This window comes from Xiphophorus hellerii, chromosome 12 (genome assembly GCF_003331165.1).
Source record: "Xiphophorus hellerii strain 12219 chromosome 12, Xiphophorus_hellerii-4.1, whole genome shotgun sequence".
Classification (NCBI taxonomy): domain Eukaryota; kingdom Metazoa; phylum Chordata; class Actinopteri; order Cyprinodontiformes; family Poeciliidae; genus Xiphophorus; species Xiphophorus hellerii.
Window position 1 is genome coordinate 30,541,880 of NC_045683.1, and position 19,260 is coordinate 30,561,139.

Genomic DNA, 19,260 nt, shown 5'->3' on the forward strand with positions numbered 1-19,260 from the left:
GTGCGCAGACATTTGAGATATCTGAGTAAAGGAGGTCCAGTACATAAAACCCCACGTATAATTTCATGTTACTTCACACTTATGCTCTACTGCGTTTTGTGTTTCACATAAAACCCTAGAAAACACATTAAAGGGGCCTCTTTTTTTTAGCTATACATCATGTTATAATGTTATTCCTTAATCAAAAACACACCTGCAGCATTGCCTTGACTCTTTTATGCATGTTTGAGAAATCCGTTAATCTCCATATTAACCGAAACGCTGGGGTGGATCTAGCTCCGCCTTCGAGGATGAAGCTCCACCTCAGAGCGGCAGTTTCCAAGCTTCGGCGCGTCTGCCTCACAGAGCAGCCCTCCCTCGCGGCTCCCCCACTCTGCTCCTTCAGACTAGCCAGCAGCAATTAGCAACTACCTGGAGGAACTGGACATCTGCTGAGTTACAAGCTACTTCTCAGTGAAACGCTGGTTAAATGTTGTTCCAGCAGGCAGCGTTTCATAAAGATGTTAAATCAGGAAGTCATATTTGATATACGTAGCATTTTTATAACTTAAATTAATATAGTTACTTGATTATGCTATATGCTGCCCGTTAAGGACTGCGGTTGCAATGTGAGAGTCATAAGGCAGTAAACACTTCTGCAAGGCACTTTACAGGTCGAATAAGATTCTGATAAAGTTATAGAAAGCCACTTCCTCTCACAACAAAGGGTGTTTTCAGGTGACAGACAACCGAAAGGGTCATGAATCAGCTGTCCGCCCCTCCCCGCTTTACCGTCTCCTCTTCTTTCCAGCTCCTCTCCATCCCCACAGGCCTCCCCTTTTCTCTGGATTTATTCCTGTTTATCTTCGATCCCGGACCGGGTTGTTCTTCATCTCCTTTCAACCCGAGCCGACGTATCCTGTGGCTGATAAATCATCGGCGAGTGTTTAGATAATCAGCTGCCGCCGCGGATTTTCCTGTAAACGTTTCAAGAGGGGCGGACACTATTTGCATTCTTCGACGCACCGTCGTCCGTGTTAAAAGTTCATCGGAATCCGTGGGATAAATGGCCGCTGCGGTTTAATCATTGAAATGTCAGAAGGTGTGCCTCTTGAACGGATTTGGGGCTGTCTTCGCGCAGCTTGATTATGTCCTGACAGCGGAGGCAAAGGGTCTTCCTGCTTTATCATTAAATGCTTCACTTCAGCTTCACGAGATACGGATGGCGTCTTAAAAAAACCTTTAGATTTCTGCTAATACTGTGGAAGAAGTAAGTCTCTTCATCCTTTTGTGGCATTTTAATAGGAAACTGTTGATCAATCAATTCTCAGCAAGATTAGAACATTTTGCCCGGCTGGAGAGCACAGAAGTGTGCTAACTGCAGCGCAGTTTTAGCGCCAAAATTAAGGCGGTGGCTACTTCCTTATCGCAGAAGGTTGTGTCCATTCTGAAGCCAGCTAGTGATCTGATTGATGGTCAGTGTTGGCAAATGAGAAGAAGACCAACGTTAGGCTATCGTTAGCATTGGATATCCTGGTGTTCCCTTTGATTTGTGAACATAAATGCTACTATGGACCTTTTTATTGAACCTTCATGGATACAGATATTGTGTACCAACCTTTTTTTTTAATTTTGTTTAAAGAAGAACGTACGAGTGACGGTTGACCAACCTAAGCATGCTAGTTGTTTATATCTCCAAAGCTAACGCAATTTCCCCGAACCGGTTGCTCAGACAACAGAGTAGGCCAATCATTAATCAGATCAGTAGAATGGATTTAACTTCCTGCTAGCCACTTCTAGGCGCGAAGTGGTCTTAATTTTGGCACTGAAACTGTGCTATAGTTAGCTCTATGTTAACATAAGCAGTAACCTTAATGAAACCGCTTTTGCTTCCTATAAATATTGCAGGGGCTATAAGATTATTTACAACCGGTTTAAGGTTTAGTATTATCTAGAGAGAGAGATTATTCCCAAGGGTAAAATATTAAAAATAGGTGAAACATTCCCAGAAATGGGTGTCCTAGCAAATTCACCCAAAGTGTACAGTTTGTATTGATTGGAAAATTTCCAAAGAAAGTTTCATCTCAGTCTCTGACATTTAAGCATTCTAACTGAGGCCTCTACAGTTCATTGATGTACGATGAGCAACGGACTGAAGAAGAAGGATTTCTTTCAAAGAACTGGCCAAAGAAAGCCTCAGTGTGATTTAGGTTTAGACCTTACTGTGATAGAAATACTTTCTGAAGCCTTAAGTAAATGCACAACTGAACTGCACTGCAAAAACACAAAATCTTACCGGTTTAGTTTCTAGTGCAAATATCTCAGTACACTTGAAATAAGACACAACTTACATACAAGTACATTTTCAGCAAGAAATATGAGTTTGTTTTAAGATAATTGCTTAATATTGATGGTAAAGTATTTATTCAATTGGCAGATTATATCATTTATAACCAGACATTGCCGTGTTAAGTGAGTTTGTCTGTCGAACTAGTACCTTTTCATCAATATTAAGGCATTGGTGACTTAAAACAAGCTCTTTTATTTTGCTGAACAAGTACTTGTAAGTCAGTTCTGCCTTATTTTATGTGTACTGAGATATTTGCACTAGAAACTGGACCAAAATACTTGGTAAAATTTTTGTGTTATTGTAGTGTGAAGCAAAATCAGAAAGAGTGGCTAAACAAACTGATAAAGTCAAACAAAAAACAACCGCCTGAAGTTTCTGCTGCTGAAGGTGGAAAGAGGGGAGAACTTTGTGTCATTTCACAGTTAATAAACCTTCACGTTTCCCCATGTTTGAGCATTTCTACCTGCTCCACAAGCGTTGGCTGAGAAGGGCACCGAAACGCATCTAAACTTACAGACAAGCTGCCTTAATGGTGGCGGAAAGTGAACTCTTCAGGTCCGGCGACAGCCACTTTGTGCTCGTCACGCCTGAGTCTCTCCGACCCCGGTGTCGCTTTAAACGCCCGAGTCCCAACTCAAGATTCCTCTGCGTGACCTCGGCTGACTTTGATCCCACCCGAGCAGCTCCTCGTCAGTCACGTCGCGTGGAAAAAGGTGACACCACCAAATATCTTTGCTCGTTAGCCCCATGCTGAAACGGCAGCAGCAGCCATTTCCACTACACACACCGCCAGCGCAGCAACCTGTCAATCCGATGTTTGTCAATCAGCCCTGTCCTCCGTGGGAAGCCGGCCCTGACTGACGGCCCGTGTGATCTCTCCCGAGGGCTGGCAGCGAGGCAACAAAAGGCCCCAGCTGCAGTAATTGGCGAGACAAAAGACTTCCCGCAAAAGCGGCACTGTCGCTCATGGCGTTCCAGGGCAGAGAATCGACACGGAACACGCCACACCAGTTAACCAGAGGGAGGGCGAGCTTGTCGGCTAACCGCTAACTAATCGCAGGGCCGGCTGCAGGTCGCGTCCCCTGGCGACTAGCTGAGAGGTGACCTGTTTAAACCAACACACCGCAGCTCTTTGGATACACCTTCTAACCCCCCCACCCTGCCTGCGCTGACCCCTCGCTGACCCGCCAGCCTCTGGCTTGAGGTGGGCTGAGAACATAAACGCTCCCTCCTTTCTGTCCTCCATCTTTCAAACACCTACTTCTCATTCTTTGCCTTTCAATGCAGAGAGCAATTTCTTGCTTGAATCTCAACATTTGGGACTTCACATTGATCGCCATGGTTGGGGGTAATAACTAGGGTGGGTTTCATGGACCTAAAGATTTATCTCAATATCTTGTGGTGCTATTGCGATAGCGATGAAAAGGATTTTGTGAACTATTTGTCAGGATCTGTTCCTTTTCTGTGTTTATTTTGAGTTTCTGTGTCTCCCTGTTGTCCTGTCGCCCCTTGATTGTTCCCAGGTGTTTCTTGTCTCCTTGATTACCCTCTGTGTATTTAACCCCACCTGTGTTCTTTGTTCCTCGTTCTTGTATGTCCGGTTACTTGTTGTCACATTTTGTGATGAAACACAAATCCAGCTCTTGAAAACCATTTGTTATCCACAGTAATTGTATTTAATCATTCTTTTTCATTTCTTAATATTTTCTGATACACCTTAAGTGGACAAACAGGAGAAAAAGTCAGGGTGGGTGGGTCAATCAAAGATATCGATGATATTGATACAGAGTCGGTGCCTGTGTCGAACCGATGCCAGGGTGGTGAGATCAATACTTTAGATTCAGATTTTGCTACAGTTTCTCAACTCTACCTAAAGAAAATATATAGTTTTATTTTCTCTCAAATGATCTTTTTTTTGCTGCACTTTTATTGTAGAAAAAATAAACGCACACAAATTTGTTTTGATTCTGTCGTTTCTGTTTATGTTATTCATATGTGTATGCTATTAAAGTATTTTGTAGACACCAGTGAACTTTGCTCAAGTTCTGTACAAAGGTTTAAACAAAATGATTCAAAGGAAAAAAACAAAAACAACACTTTCATATATCATCAAACTTTAATAAAAAGTATCGGCATTAATATCGGTATCGGCGATTTACTTGGTATTGGATCAATACTAAATTATGCCATATTGCACACCTCTAAAAAGAAACTGTAAAAATTGCAATTACATCCTTAATTGGAATTCATAGTGACAATGATAAATAAAAAGTGTTATAAGAAATTCTTTATGATAAATGTCAAACAATACAATAATGCCCAACTCTACTAACTACTTCCATTCACTTGGGTAACTTATTAGAGAAAATGTACTTTTACTACGCTGTAACTTTTACTTTTACTAGAGTAGTTTTATTCTGAAGTATCACTATTCTTACTTGAGTAAAATGTCTGGAGACTCACTGTGAGAAACTTAACTGAATGAACAACAAGCTTGTTTTAACTAAGAATTACACAGATACAGACACACACTTTCAGTTTTTGTTGGTTTTGTAAGTTTTATATTGAAAAATTGTTTTGAAAAAAAAAATGAAATTCTTCCCTGTAGTTGTCATTTTGTAATTACATTACAAATGTTCCTTCTGGTCTTTAAAATACCAAAGTTTCCATATCACTCTATATTTTGGTCCGTCGGATGATGAAATTTTTAAATAAATGTTCTGATCAGTTCTACAGTACTCGAGTAGCATTTTTACCTAATACATTTTTATCATTGATATTTCTAATATCGCAGAAGGCTCCTTTCTGCTTTTACTGGAGTAAAAGTCAGTTGACGTCGTGCTGCTCTTACTCCGCTTTCGACGACGGACCAAGTGACCGTGGAAAGTCACTTCGGGAAAACTCTCTAGGTCTGAGGCAGAGCAGAGCAGGACGCCCACTCAGAAGGGTCGAGGACGGTTTCTTTTTCTCCTGAAGAAGTTTCGTCACAGCGTGCCGGTTACTGAGCACGTCTTCTGGTGACCTCGGCGTGACCTCCCCCTCTGTCTTCTCTCAATCACCCCTGTCTCCTCAGACACCTTCCTTCCCTCCTCTCTTCTCCTCTTCCTCTGTAGCAACACGAGAGCAAAAGGGGTGTGTGTGTGTTGGGTGGGTTTGGATGGGCTGTGTCCCTGCAAAGAACCCCCCTCACAGCATGTAAAAGCTCTCTGTCCACACACACACACACACACAGCCTGCGTGGCTCTTCACAGGCCAGTCATTAGTCATCAGACGTATCAAAGGACGACGACAGGAAGTGAAAGCAGCCTGACATGCTGCAGTCCATCTGGCTGGCAGGCCATCGCTCATCCTCAGCTGACAGGAAGCCCTCCATGCATCTCAATGCTCAGTTTGTTCAAAGACAGATTTTGGGGGACTTTTTTAGAGAGGTTAAAGGGTTCTGTTAAAAGATTATGAACAGTTAAGGTCTTAAACGTAGATATAATATAATAGTTTATATCCAGAGCACATAACTCTCTCAGTCCTTTGATGAATCTCTAATCTGTCTCATTCATCATGTCTAAAGGAGCATAAATCCATTTTGAAAATATTCTGAGTAAATATATGACAGTTTCACTGCCTTCATTCAGCTGCCCAGTTAATATTTTGCCGCAAGTTTCTTGCCGGTCGATATTATTTTCAGATTTTAACCGAAGTTCTTTGTGATGTTTAAAACAAGCTCAAACTTTGCTGATTTTTTTTTACAAAGCTAAATATGTTACAGACACGTTTTTCCTAACATTTTGAGGCAGACGTCTAGCCAGATGTTGAAAATGTTCAGCTGTTTCGCGCCTTGCGTGCGCGTCTAATTGTGCGAACCTGAAATCTCACATGCAGGAGTTTCGCCGGTCACTCGGCTGGTTGAGGATATTTCTAGAAAACCAAACGACTTCCTCTAAACCTTCATGGATATAAAAACCAGGAAAACTGAGAATCATCAGACATGTTTGGAGAATAAAATAATTTCAAGCTTACAAAGTTAGGCATAGTGATTAATCCTGACTAATCACAGCACTAGTGTGTGAGTAATCTGATTACATTTGTTTATCTGTCGAGAGCGCCAGAAAAAATATTTCCTTATTTCCAGTTTTATCAAAATTATTGCTAACATCTTGTCTCGTCTTGTGACTTTTATATCGTTGCATCTCTACTTTCCAGCTTCATACTGCAATCATGGAACCACTTTTGTAATTAAACCTGCTGTTATTAAAATAAAGTAATTACGGATACAGTCATTGCATGAAGCAGTAATCCATCATGCTAGCAAGCGCAACAATAACTGGTCGCGCCAAGCAAGGGCGAGTGAAAGAGCTTTACCTCCGCCACCATCCCTTCGCCCCCGCTCCTCCTGTCGCCGCCCGCCCGGCCCGTATGCAGGGTGACCCTGTCCGTTTCGCTGCGTGACCGAGCGCCTCTCCTGCTGCACAGGAGGCATCAATTACAGGCCCCGGCCGTCCCCGTGTCAATGCTCTGTAATTAATGGGCTCTCCCGGCGCTGCGCTATGGGGCCTGGCCTCACCGTGAACTCCACAGGAATTCAGAGGCAAACACACACTCGCAGACACACACACCCCCATACACAAGAGAAAAGCACACATGCAGGTCTTGGAGACGCTTTGTTGGATGCGAGATGCTGGCTAACACCTGTTCTTCGAAACGTCATGGAAAACTGACATAAATAATAGCGTTGATATGTTAGCACTGAAGGACATACCTGTGTGTAGTTTTGTTTGAGGGAGGGTCTCTCTCTCTCACACACACACACACACCTACAGAGGCACAGCCCCCCTGCCTGCTGCCCCTACATTTGTCAATCAGCTAGACAAACAGAAGCACAAGGTTTCCTCAGGTCATGGGATCCTGTGCTACTCCATATCTCTACACACACTCTTGATGCCTTCCCTCCCCTCTCAAGCTATCCAACGGGATTCAACCTGCACCTGTAAAGCCTGGCACACACACACACGCCCCCACACACACCCACACACACACCCACGCCCTCACACGCCCACACACACACTGTGCTTCAGGAACCCTACAGTCCCTGAACACGTCACACTAGCCTCATCTCCATTAACCATAAAACTGCACAAATCGAAATCATGAAAATAAATATGCTTAATGGAATCACGGCAACTAAAAAAAAATCTCCTGTTTTGATGGGGTGTGCATCAACCTGACGTGGCACCGTCATAAACGTGACATAACAGCCGTCAGAACATGAAGGAGTCTTTATGAAAGTACATGACTGTTGCCATGAAGTGTCATTCGGTAAATTATACTTTTAATGCAAAGTTGACATTTGTAATGGACTTTTAATGCCAATTTTAATAGAACTTTGCATTATGATGGTCATTATTGACCCAATAATGCCAAGTTTACACTTTTAATGCAACTTTTAGTGTTACTTTGCATTAAAGGTGTAATTATTTATCCTATAAACACAATAATGACTCCAGTGATGAACGTCTCGAGGCCGGAGGTTCCGGTTCATTTTAAGTTAAGTCTGACTGACCCAGACTGGGTTAGGAGCCAAAGACTAATGAAAAGACCTTCGATACAAAGTTATTGGGACATAAAATATGGTTAACTTCAATATTCAATAACATTTTATCAATGTTATCTCTATGGATATACTGAAAAGAAAATGAAATTAAGTACCAAATGTGTTTGGAAAAAGGAAGCAACCAGATGGCAGCAGAAAGGTAAGACATGAGGATAAACCCTGCAGATGTTTCTTTCTGCTGCAGACATGCTTGAGATACTTCCTGAAGTTTTCTCTCTTTCACTTTCTGCTTTCACTTCTTGTCTATTTCTCTCTCTCTCTCTCTTTCTTTCTTTCTTTCTTTCAGGTCCCTTCCTGTTTCCTTCCCCCCATCACTCGCTCTCCAAAATGCCGTGCCTGCTGCTGACACCGAGCGTGACCCTGGCTTTATTGTTGCACCGGGGCAGGAGCTGTCACCCCGGTGATTAAAGAGCGCATGTTTTCAGTCAGACCGCTCAGAGGGGAGCGATCCCAGAGCGGCTGCAGGGAAGGGCTTTCTGCGTCTTTCTCATCGGAGGAATGAAAGCATTTTGTAACGTGAAAAGACGTCAAAAGGGACAAACATTGTGCTGGTTGTGGTCGAGCCACTGAAATAATAATAAAACCTTAGCCATCATATCTGTCGATCAGTAGATGACATCAACACCAACTCTTCTACACACTGCCATCTTAAAGGGCTTTTTAAAAGCAGTTTTGTGACGGGATTCGTTTTGGTTTCTCTTTAAAGAAAGAAAAACTTTTCCTTTTCTGTCTCGTACCGGGACCGCTTGATTGGTTGAAGGAGGCAGATTAAGTGTGCATTTAATTTCTCCTCAGACATTTTTAGGGTTTGAAGTCAGGAGAAATTGAGCTACAAATCATCATTCTGAGTGGGAGCTTTCTCACCGCACTCATTTAAAACTGCGACGTGTTTAAAGCATCCGAGTCAATGTGCCAAAATACACCCCATTTCATACCCACGCCTCGCTGTTTCACAGCGTCTTCTTCTTCTCCTCTTTATTTTGTCCTCTTTTTTTTAAGTGTCAAGGTTAAAAAGCAACAAAAGGGAGGGAAGAAGGTTTAAAATGAAAGGAGAAGAGAAAAGAAGGAGAGAGAATGCTAGACAATCCCCTAGAAGTCTGCCTCTACAGCTGCAGAAAGCCGAGAAACCGGAGTGACATTTTACAGCTTCTACTTCCGTTCCATACCGTGAACAAACCCTTTGGTTGATCACCCATTTAACCATTACTGTTTATTTCTCCTGGCGCTCAGGTTGAGGATATAATGTTACATATAACATAGGTGAAATTTAACTTCCATTTTAAGTCATAAAATTCCTCAAGAATACCTATTTCCATCTATTATGACTCTTAGCCTCGCTTGGCTGGCAGCCCCGTATTAAAACTGAGAAATCACGACCGCTGGTCCAGCCAAAGCAAACGGCGCGGCCTCCTGCTGAAAGACGTTATTTATTATCGTCACTTTTCCGTACAGCAGACTGGCACGGAAACTCCTCTTTGTACCTCCCCCCAAAAATAAAAAAACTCTTTGAAAACTATTTTAAAAAATGCAGTGCAAGCGCAAAACCCAGCATGCCATATAAAACAATGAACAAACTGTTTTTGGGGGGGTTTTTTGCATTTCAGGTTGTTTTTATTCTTTTCAACTTTCCACTCATGTACAGTAGCTTCTTCAACCACCTTCAGTGAAGATGTCGATGTGGAGTTTAAAAATAGAAACTGCAAAGGAATAGGACTTGCTAAAAGCAGTCAGCCTGGACGAGCGTAGCACTCACTAAATTTAGTTAACTTCAAATCAAGTACAACGTGGTTGCATCGGGTCCATTTTTGTTCCTTGAAACAGATTCCAAACTTGTCTAAAGGCAGCAAAGTTCCTTTAAAACGCTTTGTGGCAAACTCCTCACCGTGTCCAGCAGGCATGATAGCTGGTGTGTGATCTTACCCGTTTAAAGTGGGAACAAATGTACAGTTACGTATTAGAATATCAGACGGAGAGCCGTAATTTCCCATTTTGAGAAGTGACGACCTGTAAAACACTCAATTACGCGTCCCCATGCGTTCCTAGCAGCTGTAAACCTACTGGAAAAAATGTAATTAGCGCAGAGTTATATCCCCTCGTTGGTAGCGAGGAGTCATTTCAGAAGCTTTCCTCTAAACCTGTCACATTTAGGGATGTTAACAGGCAAAAGAAAATATAGGTATTGTCATCTAAGCCCCATAAAAACGACTTCAGACCACCGTGAGAGAGAGAGAGAGGCTGGAAAATAGCAGCTGTAGGACAATTTGTCCTTGATGGCTCAGAAAGAAGCAAATAAAAAAGCTGCTTGTTGAGTTATGGCACCAGGTTGAGGGGAAAAAAAAGTCGTGGATTAGTATTTTGACCATTAGCCCTCACTCCAAAAAAATATTATTTTTATTGATGTGAACAGGAATCGGTTTCTTCTACAGCACTCGCGAGGGCAAAAAAATAAAATAAAAATAGGGCCATGAAAGCACCAGGCAAGGACAGAAATAAATAAATAGTCCTGCTGCCTCCATGTTTCATATAACAGTCACCTCCGAGAGCTGTGGGCCTCTGTGTTAGGCGTCCAAACTAAACACATGGAAGTTTGCTTAACCATAAATTAACAGCTTGACAGTAAAAGTGTTCAAGCTAATTTGTCAAACCTTGCTTGTTTTTTTTTTCCATCCTTTAAATTCATTGCAGCAAGTTTTTTTTTTTTTTTTTTCCACACCAGGCCTTCCATACCTTGCAGTATTCTGGAAAGATAACTCCTGGAACTAAAAGCCTTCAGCCGTAAATCATCTGCGCTGAAACCAAAATCCATCAGTTCCCCCAGTACAGAAATAGGAATGAATTAATTCACGCCCAGGCACAATTCATCTCCGTGGGTTGCCGTCAAGGGACCGGGGCCCTGTAACAAAAAAAAAAAAACCTTCCGGCGTCAGATCAACATCCAGAGCTCATCAACAACTAGCATTTTTTATTTTTGTTAATTCAGCAGTCATGTTTCGCTAAAATGGAATAATTACTATTGACACGTTTCTGCCAAACATGCCAGTGCAGAATAAACACGGCGATGCCTTTGGCTCGGAGCGTCAAACAAACAAATGTCTCGAATATGGAGGCAGAGCCGCTGCAGAATACCCATAATGCACTGTTACCCTAGTCTGAATTGGCTATTTCTTTATAATTCTTTCAGACTAACGTCCAAATGTTGATGCTTGTTTTAAATTAAGAACAATAACAAAGTCTGAGAAGCAAAGAGCAGTGTAGACACGTTGCAAGTTATTGTTTATTGCGCACAAAGCTGGGGGGCAAAAAGACGATTCTTTTACTTACCAACAATTCTGTTAACTAAATGAAACTTGCAGATGTAGGTATTATTAATTTAGTGCTGTGCGCCACAGTAAAGGAAAAGCAACACAGGAAATCGCTAAAAAACAACTCAAGACCATTGATATTCTTTTTTCTCGCTCTCAATGTCGGATTTGCTACGCAGAGCCGTCGGCATAGCAACTGGCCGACTACAACTCCGTTAATATATCAGGAATCAACACCAGGAAACTTTTCCCACACGTAGAACAGAATATTCAGCCCATCACAGTACCACGTTTTCAGGCTTGATGTTTATTTTGCCATTATTAGTAAGTGATCGTCTGAACGCACGGCGGCGGTTGATTGGCTAATTTAAACACCTGCTCTGCTGATGATCTGCCAGAGTTGGCGTGTGAGCCGACACACACCAACTGTGTGCTAACGTGTTTCGGTTCACACCAGAATTTAGCCTGAACCGAAACACGGCGAATTCTGCAGCACATCTACATGCAAAGGTTGTCAAAGTCAAGCTAGCATTGACCTACTTCCCTCTACCTCAGCAGATGAGTTTTTTATTGAAACCTTTTCCAGACCTGTGAAATGTGAAACCCTTGGACATTGTTTTCTAGTTGACGTAGGGTTGTCAATTAGAAGCAAAACACTGTGTCCCTCTTTCTTCTACACATATATATATATATATACAGTATATATATATATATATATATATATATATATATATATATATATATATATATGACACGTTAAGAGTTAGTGCGTTAGGTTGACAGCTAAAACCAACGGTAGTCATTGTCAGCAAGCGATGTTTTGCTGGAGGTCGGGATCTTGTGTTCATGATGTCACACTGTGTTCTTTGACATCAAACCTGGGGACACATTGCATATTGTTTTTTGGGGTTTTTTTGCACAATGTTACCCACAATTCTTTGTTGGGAACAGTCCGCAGCAGTCAGCAGGGTGAGTTATCAGTAAAATCCCTTACTGTGTGAGGGTTACCGACCCGACCCAACCTCAGCTTTAGGCAAACAAAACGGCCCAACATGTATTGAGAAAAGTCAAATTTTCTAATCTGTAACTGCAAGTCAAAAGTCCTTTTTTTCCTGACAAACATTTAGCGCTCCCCCACCCTCCTCATCTGCGAGCCGATGAAATCATTTCACAGTTGTGAGACGTCAACATAAACAAAGATGACAGCTGTTTAGTTGTGAAGGGTTGGGCTTGTGTGGAAGTGTGAAGCACATCTGTAGCGTCTTGGCAGAGACGAAGGCCGAAGGTAAACATTTGACTCCAGTTGTTTCATTGCAGCCTATTTGCAGCTGTTGCAAAATCCCTGATATGATGTCCTCGACAGTCAGATTAGCCAACCAGCGGCACCGTGAAGTCCAAGGAACACAGCAGACGGGTCGAGAGGATTCTGGATAATCTTTGTAGATACGCATATCTACAAAAAAAATCTGTCCCTTATGAAGAACGGCAATGTCACGAGACGTTCGGTTTCCAGAAGCCCAAACCGTGTTGACGACACAACAAGTGTGTTAAAGGAGGTGTTGAGAGCAAAACTGAGCTTAGTGTTACTCAGGCACAACGCTACATTTGAGGAGAAGCAAACGCTGAACATTCCTCTGAACATGGAAGAAGGTCAGAGGTGATGGGAGGACGGATGGAGCTAAATGCAAACAAAGAGCAGTTAAAGGACATCATTTTCCACATTACGATTGTATTTATTTTTCTGCCATGCAGACCTGCATGACTTCAGCAAATTAGTCTAAGCCAGTGCTCTCAAACTCCAAAAGGGCCAATGTCCTGAAACTTTTAGATGTGTCCCTCGTCCTATACACCTGAATTAAATGGCTGAACTCTACCACTAGCATCCAGTCAAGCTCTACAGAGCTAACGAGCTGATATTGGAGTCAGGTGTGCTGAAGCATAGAGACGTCTAAAAGTTACAGGACCCTTGGGGACCGGAGTTGGACCACTGGTCTAAACTCTCACCATGTCTCTTGGTTAAAGGTTCCCCTCTCATTCCAATGTGTGACACATCTGCATCTCTCATCATCACATTCAGATCCATTTTCATACCTTAACCCCCCCCCCCAATCCCCCGTTATGTGCGTGTGTGTGGTCTGTGTGGGCATGAACATGTGTGTGTGTGCCGTACCCCGAGGAGAAGACAGGCACAAGAGCATGAAATCCAGCAAACCTCCTCTAATTCCTGCCTGAATTTATGGCTCTCGGATTCATGTCATGCTTAGCCTAAACAAACGGTCCTTTGTCACTGGCAGCAGCCTTTGATCACAGCCAATCGGATTCACCGTCTAGCTGCCGCACCGATCTGCCCTGATACACACACAGACACACACACACACACACACACCCCGTCCTAAGGTGCACCTGAAAAGATACACCCTCTTCCTGAAGTCTAAGCTCTATTCTCCCCCACCTTTCATTTTACTATGAACTTTTGACCCCTTGCAACACACCCGGCTCTTCACAGGGCCCCACCGGGTGACTGACAGCTGCGGGGGGAAATTATGGCGCGCGGGGTGGAGATCGGTTGGAGGCAAAGCTTCAGGGATCATCCAGCAGCACGCAGAGGGAGAAGGTTATACTCCCTCCAGTGCAAACTACCAAGGCCTTTACCAGGTGATATTCTCACCGTCTTCCTCTAATTTTTGACTTTTCAAACTCAGAAGTTTCCTCTTTTTTTTCCTAGACAATTTCTGAGATTATTCACTTTTTTTTTTTTCTTTTTAGCAAATTGTCAACCACTGAAACTCGAGAGATGTTCACGTTTTTCTTTTTCTAGCAAATTTCTAAGAATAATCTCAAAATTCCTGACGGTTTTTGGCGGACATTTACTCTTCTTTCTACCTGCGGCGTTCCCAGTACGTTGCGGCAGAAAAGAGTGGTGTGGTGGGATTCCGTTTAAGCTGTCAGCCGGTGGGACATGCAGATGTGTGCGCTGGCGGTGCAGGGTGATTTAGCATGTCGCTGCTGGCCTGCGGGATTGACAGTAACACCGGCTGACTTTGGCGCACAGGAGGGAGGCGAAGACTGGCGGCACTTGTGTAACAGAGACACACAGGCAGGTACTGTTCTCCTGCTGAGCTCGAAACAAACCGCTGTTGACATCCCTGTCACCGGCGCTCATTTCCAGTGCTCAATGAGATTAGACTCAACTGGCGGCGGTAGAGACAGAGGCATCAAATTAAGCGAAAGCGGCTGACAGCGAGCATGTTCGCTGCGCCGGCTTTCTGCAGGCTGTTTTCTTCCGCTTTGCTTCGCATGAAACGTTATCTTTCAGCCCGCATTCCAAGAGGAGGGATCAAAGATTAAACTTGGGGCAGATCTGCAGAGCCTGTTTGAAGAGGGAGTGCTCCGAAAGATGGAAGGAGGGGAAAAAAAAGAAAGAAAAGAAAGTGTAGGTTGGAAACAGCTGAACTTTAAGGTAGAGTTACAAGACGGGATTTCGTCATCCGGCTTCCACTTCTCCAGACTTTGTTTTTGTGACACGGGCATAATTCACGCGACTCTGCCTCACTTTCCGCCTCGCGCGCGCGGCGCAGAAGATATCAAATTCCCACCGCTCTGTTGCTCGCGCACGTTTACACCCGGAGACGCCGTCCCCAAAACAAAACGCCCACCCGGGTGAGTGCTAGGCATTTTGACATAGTGAAGTTGTCAGGGAAATTGAGAGGAAACGACACAGGACATATTTTCACAAATCTTCCCTGTTGGCATTGCTCTGCTCTGGCACGGGGCCTGTCAGCAGCCTGTCTCTTCAGTTTAGCCATCAGACACAGCCCGGGTGGCAAACACACTGGGACGTGCCCGTCCTAAGACTTAGGGGGTTCGGCCGAGTGTGGAGACGGAGGTGGAGGCGCGTGGAAATTCGAGAAAGGGATGCTGAAGAGGAGGCAGGAGACGAGGGAAGTACAAGAAGAGGTTTGACGTGACTCTTAAACGCTGCGCTCCCAGCTCTGACTCTGTAAAGCAGAAATGTCAAACTGCCTGCCTGCACCGCCCTTCTCACCAGATCTGTAACCCAAACCGCCGGGGCTCAGGGCGCCGCACGTCGCCTCGGCTTTGCAGAAGTTGCTCTGATGAGGTGGCCGATGGCCAAAGCCAGGCGGCCTGGTTCACCGGAGCTTTGCTTTGGTCCTGATGGATGTCTCCCACAATCCCCCGCTTTGCTCGCTGCTGCGTTCCTAAACACACTCACAGTCCCCAGCTGTGAAAGGCGTCCAATAGACGCAACAGACGCATCGCTGTTCTGCCTGCTCTCTGCTGAAGCCGTCTCCTGTCACACAGGACGCTTAATTATCACACTGCAGGCACACTATGTTACAGCACTGTCTGGGGACGCTGAGGCCCCGTTCACACAGAGACAGTTTCAGTAGCTGCGTTTGTCAACTTGGTTGATGTTCTGCTAATGTCGACCGAACGCAATTTCGGAATTGCAGTTATTTCCATTAAATAAGAGACAATTAAACTCACATGGGAATAAGTTTATTAAAGCAATTAGTCATTAAAAACATGCTACGTCATGAACTACTTCCTGTCGTCTTCTTCGTGGTTTGCACCAGTGGCAACATCGGGTTGCTGATCATGTGACTCGTGTGATGGGAAAAAATAGTTTTCATTGCAGTTTTGCGAAATAAACCAATTTCAATGCTGCCAAAAAACACCAACACGCCATCCTAGTGGGCTTCCATTCAACAAATTTATTTTCTAACTGTCAAATTGTGCAATTATATGGTAAAGAGCAGCTACTGAAACTGTAACGCACATTTACTCCTCTCCAGGGATTGGAGTCTCTTGACACCGGTGCTGTTTGAAACCGGGTCTCAGGATGGAACTTCTCAGGAACACGAGCCGCGGAGGCGAGAAGTTCTCCACAGGAGTAACAGCGCACATGGCAGGACACAAGGCTGCGGTGTTTATTCTACGCATGCATGTGCAAATGACAAATAAAACAATCCCATATTATAAGGAATATACGCCTTACATGAGCACTTTGTTCATAGAAGACAGGATGCTGTTTACTAGAGATGCAAATCTTTCGGTGTCTTTCGATTTGATTCCGATTTTTAGGGTCACTATTCGATTCAGAAACGATTTTCAATTCAGAAAGTATTTTTCATTCAGCAACCAGTTTTTCTGTTAAAATGGTAGAGATTCTGTTTATACTATGTGACTCACAAGAAGAAAAACATGTAAACGTATGGAACATTGATTTAGCCTGTCTATGGTCTTTGCACGAAGCGCGGAAAATGTCAGACAGTGAGGAAGTAGGGAGGGTTTCCCGTCACACCGTCAGTTCCCGAAACCACATACATAAAAATTTAAATCTTGTAAAAGCGCGGGGCCAGTGTGACTCCACTGGACCATGTGCAGGATTAAAAGCTGCACTTGGTCTGCACCCTCCCTTAAGAGGGTGAGAACAGTTCTGGAAGGGTCCATGCTGCATCACATTCCATCAATCTAAATTTAAACAAAAATAGCTGTGTGCCTAAAATTATGTAATTCAAATTACCAGTATTAGTTTAACTTAGCGGTGTGGCTTTTTCTTAGATAAATTTTTTTTAATTATTCAGACTACATACAGTGAGCCAAACGGCCCGATGCGGTGGCCGAATAGACGCATAATGCGATATGCAGTATACTCACAAATTGGAGCCGCAAAGATGTACAACTTAAAATTGAATTTTGAGCACTTTGAATCGATTCAAATTCCCAGGAATAGGAATCAACTTTCTTTCTTTTCTGCACCTCTGCTGTTTTCTAAAGGAGGTGGAAGCCAAAGGTCAAAAGCACATGTGCGTTTTGACTGCATGCTAAAATTGCAGCGCCACACAGTGGCCTGACATGACAACTACAGTGGATTCATAGTGTCTTTGCTGTCTCATAACATGGAACTTTTCCCCCAATCAACATCCAAATATACCGGCAGTTTCCAGACAGCGGTCTCGTGTTAACGTAGCCGAATGCAATTATAGCAAGCCATCAGCATCCACATGTGTGTGTTGGTGCAGTTTTGTACTCCAGTAGCATAATATGGTGGATAAAGGGCCCCTGGAGAGGACAGTGAGGTCCAGCTGAGATGACATTGGGGGGAGTCCGTACCCTCTGTCCAGGAACTGTTTCAGAGTTGCTTCAGGAAATGAGGATGTGAATGTTATCAGAGACAGTCTCTCTGCCAACTGTTTGAATGACTAAGGTGATCTCTGTTTTCTGTTCTAAATTACTTCATGTCGTACTTTTCTTTTTCATTTAAGTCTTTATCCGAAAGCCACAATACCATGAAATTGTAGTATTTTTATTTAAGGTTATAATATCTGGGCATACCTGCTGTTGTGGTGTTTTACATTGATATTTTTAACCTTTCAAACACTGACTGGTGACATCTATGCTAAAGAAAAACAGCCAAAGGAGAAAAGAGAGGTCAGCCCACTGCTGTCGGACTGCGTGGAAGCCTCATAGGAAAGACCAGAGGTCAAAGCCACCTTTCACCACAGTTCCTGTTTGCAGCGGGGACAGTGGCACGGTTACAAACAAGGACACGAATCTGTGCTGCACTTTCGCCTGTGTGCAATTGCGTTTGTTTACGCCGCTCTGTTGGTTTTTGCCAAGAGACTTTTGATTATCCTGTCCTGAGGGAGTCATCTCCCTGGGGAGTGTGGATGATTAGCCTGTGGTTATAGTTCCTACATGTCGCTGCACGCATTCACACACACACACACACACACACAAACATCACACACATATCGCCCGCTTTGGCATGGAGATACAGTTAGCATGTACTCCGCAGGCGGTGTGAGGTCACGCTTTTCTCTATTTCAAAGGAGTCAGGGTTGCCGCCGAGCCATCCGAGGCCCCTGTGGAAGCAACTAGTCATGTGCGATTTTCCAGTTCGGTGCTCCGTGATGAGCAGGTCTGGCCGCGACTCGGCCCCCGGGGCTCGCCCCGCGGTGAGACTGGCAGCCTCGGAGCTTGTCCGCCTTCTGCTCCAGCCCCGTCTCATCATCAGGAAATGAAAGCCCGTCACGGACCTGCCGTCCAGCGCCGCAGTCATCATTCTCCTCTGGTCTGTCGGCCCTACCGGGGGCCTCAGCCCTGCTAAATTATGCTTACCCACACCATTATTAGACTCATTATAGACCCATTTGAGTGGCTTTCAGGCTGTCACAGCCGTTCAACTATATCTTCAGCCTGACTTGATTTCCTCTGACAGGCTTTTCTTAAGCTAAAAGGCTGGGGAGGAGGGTCACAGAGATGTGAGTCTGGAGAAAAACAGAAAAAATACATCTTGATGGAAGAAAGCAAGGGATTCTGGGGCTGGTTCAAAACACTCATTTGATTTTATGACAGGGTATATTTTGGGGCACGGCTCTACAATCAAATATATATTTTGATTCTTTTTTAGTTGGAAGTGCACACATTGGCGAGAAACTCGGCAGATTACGTCAGCTTTCCTGCTTGTCGACACATTTTTAAGCACTGTTGAGAAATGACCCTCGTTTCTGGAAATCCGCAGCCTTCCACTTTAACGGCGCTTGGCAAACAGACGCAGGCTCGCTTGGATGTCCAATTCCCTGTCAACTGCTAGATCCCTCATCTGTTTGTTTCACAAGTTGTGTTCCTGCTCAAGTCCGTCTCGGCATCTTTCATTCTGTCTTCAGGAACATGAGAGGGAATTCCTCTGGAGGAAGGAAAAAGTGATTGGTAAAGGCTCAAAGACGTGTATCAGTTCCCCTCTCCCTTGCCAAAATCTCTCAATCTGCAATGGCTCATTTGGAAACGCAGCCTTGAGCTCATGTTCCTCCCTCCCACTGCCAAATACAATAACTCTTTTTCATTTCTCCATCCCGCTTTGAAAATGATGGGATTTTTCATTGCAACTCTGGACTCTTGCAGTATTTTATTGAATTTCCTGCTGGACTCGGCTCAAAAGTCCATTTGCATTCAGCTTAAGCTTAGATCCTTCTGCTGTTTCACTTTTCTGTCACTGA

At 44.0% G+C, this 19,260-nt stretch overlaps 1 long non-coding RNA gene across 1 annotated transcript; it reads left to right on the plus strand.

The window, feature by feature from the left end:
- The first annotated feature begins 13,660 nt into the window (after window positions 1-13,660).
- LOC116730329 (uncharacterized) lies at window positions 13,661-16,244 on the plus strand. Its single transcript, XR_004341303.1, has 2 exons — window positions 13,661-13,891; window positions 16,054-16,244. It is a non-coding gene; the product is annotated as an uncharacterized LOC116730329 (long non-coding RNA).
- Window positions 16,245-19,260: the final 3,016 nt, after the last annotated feature.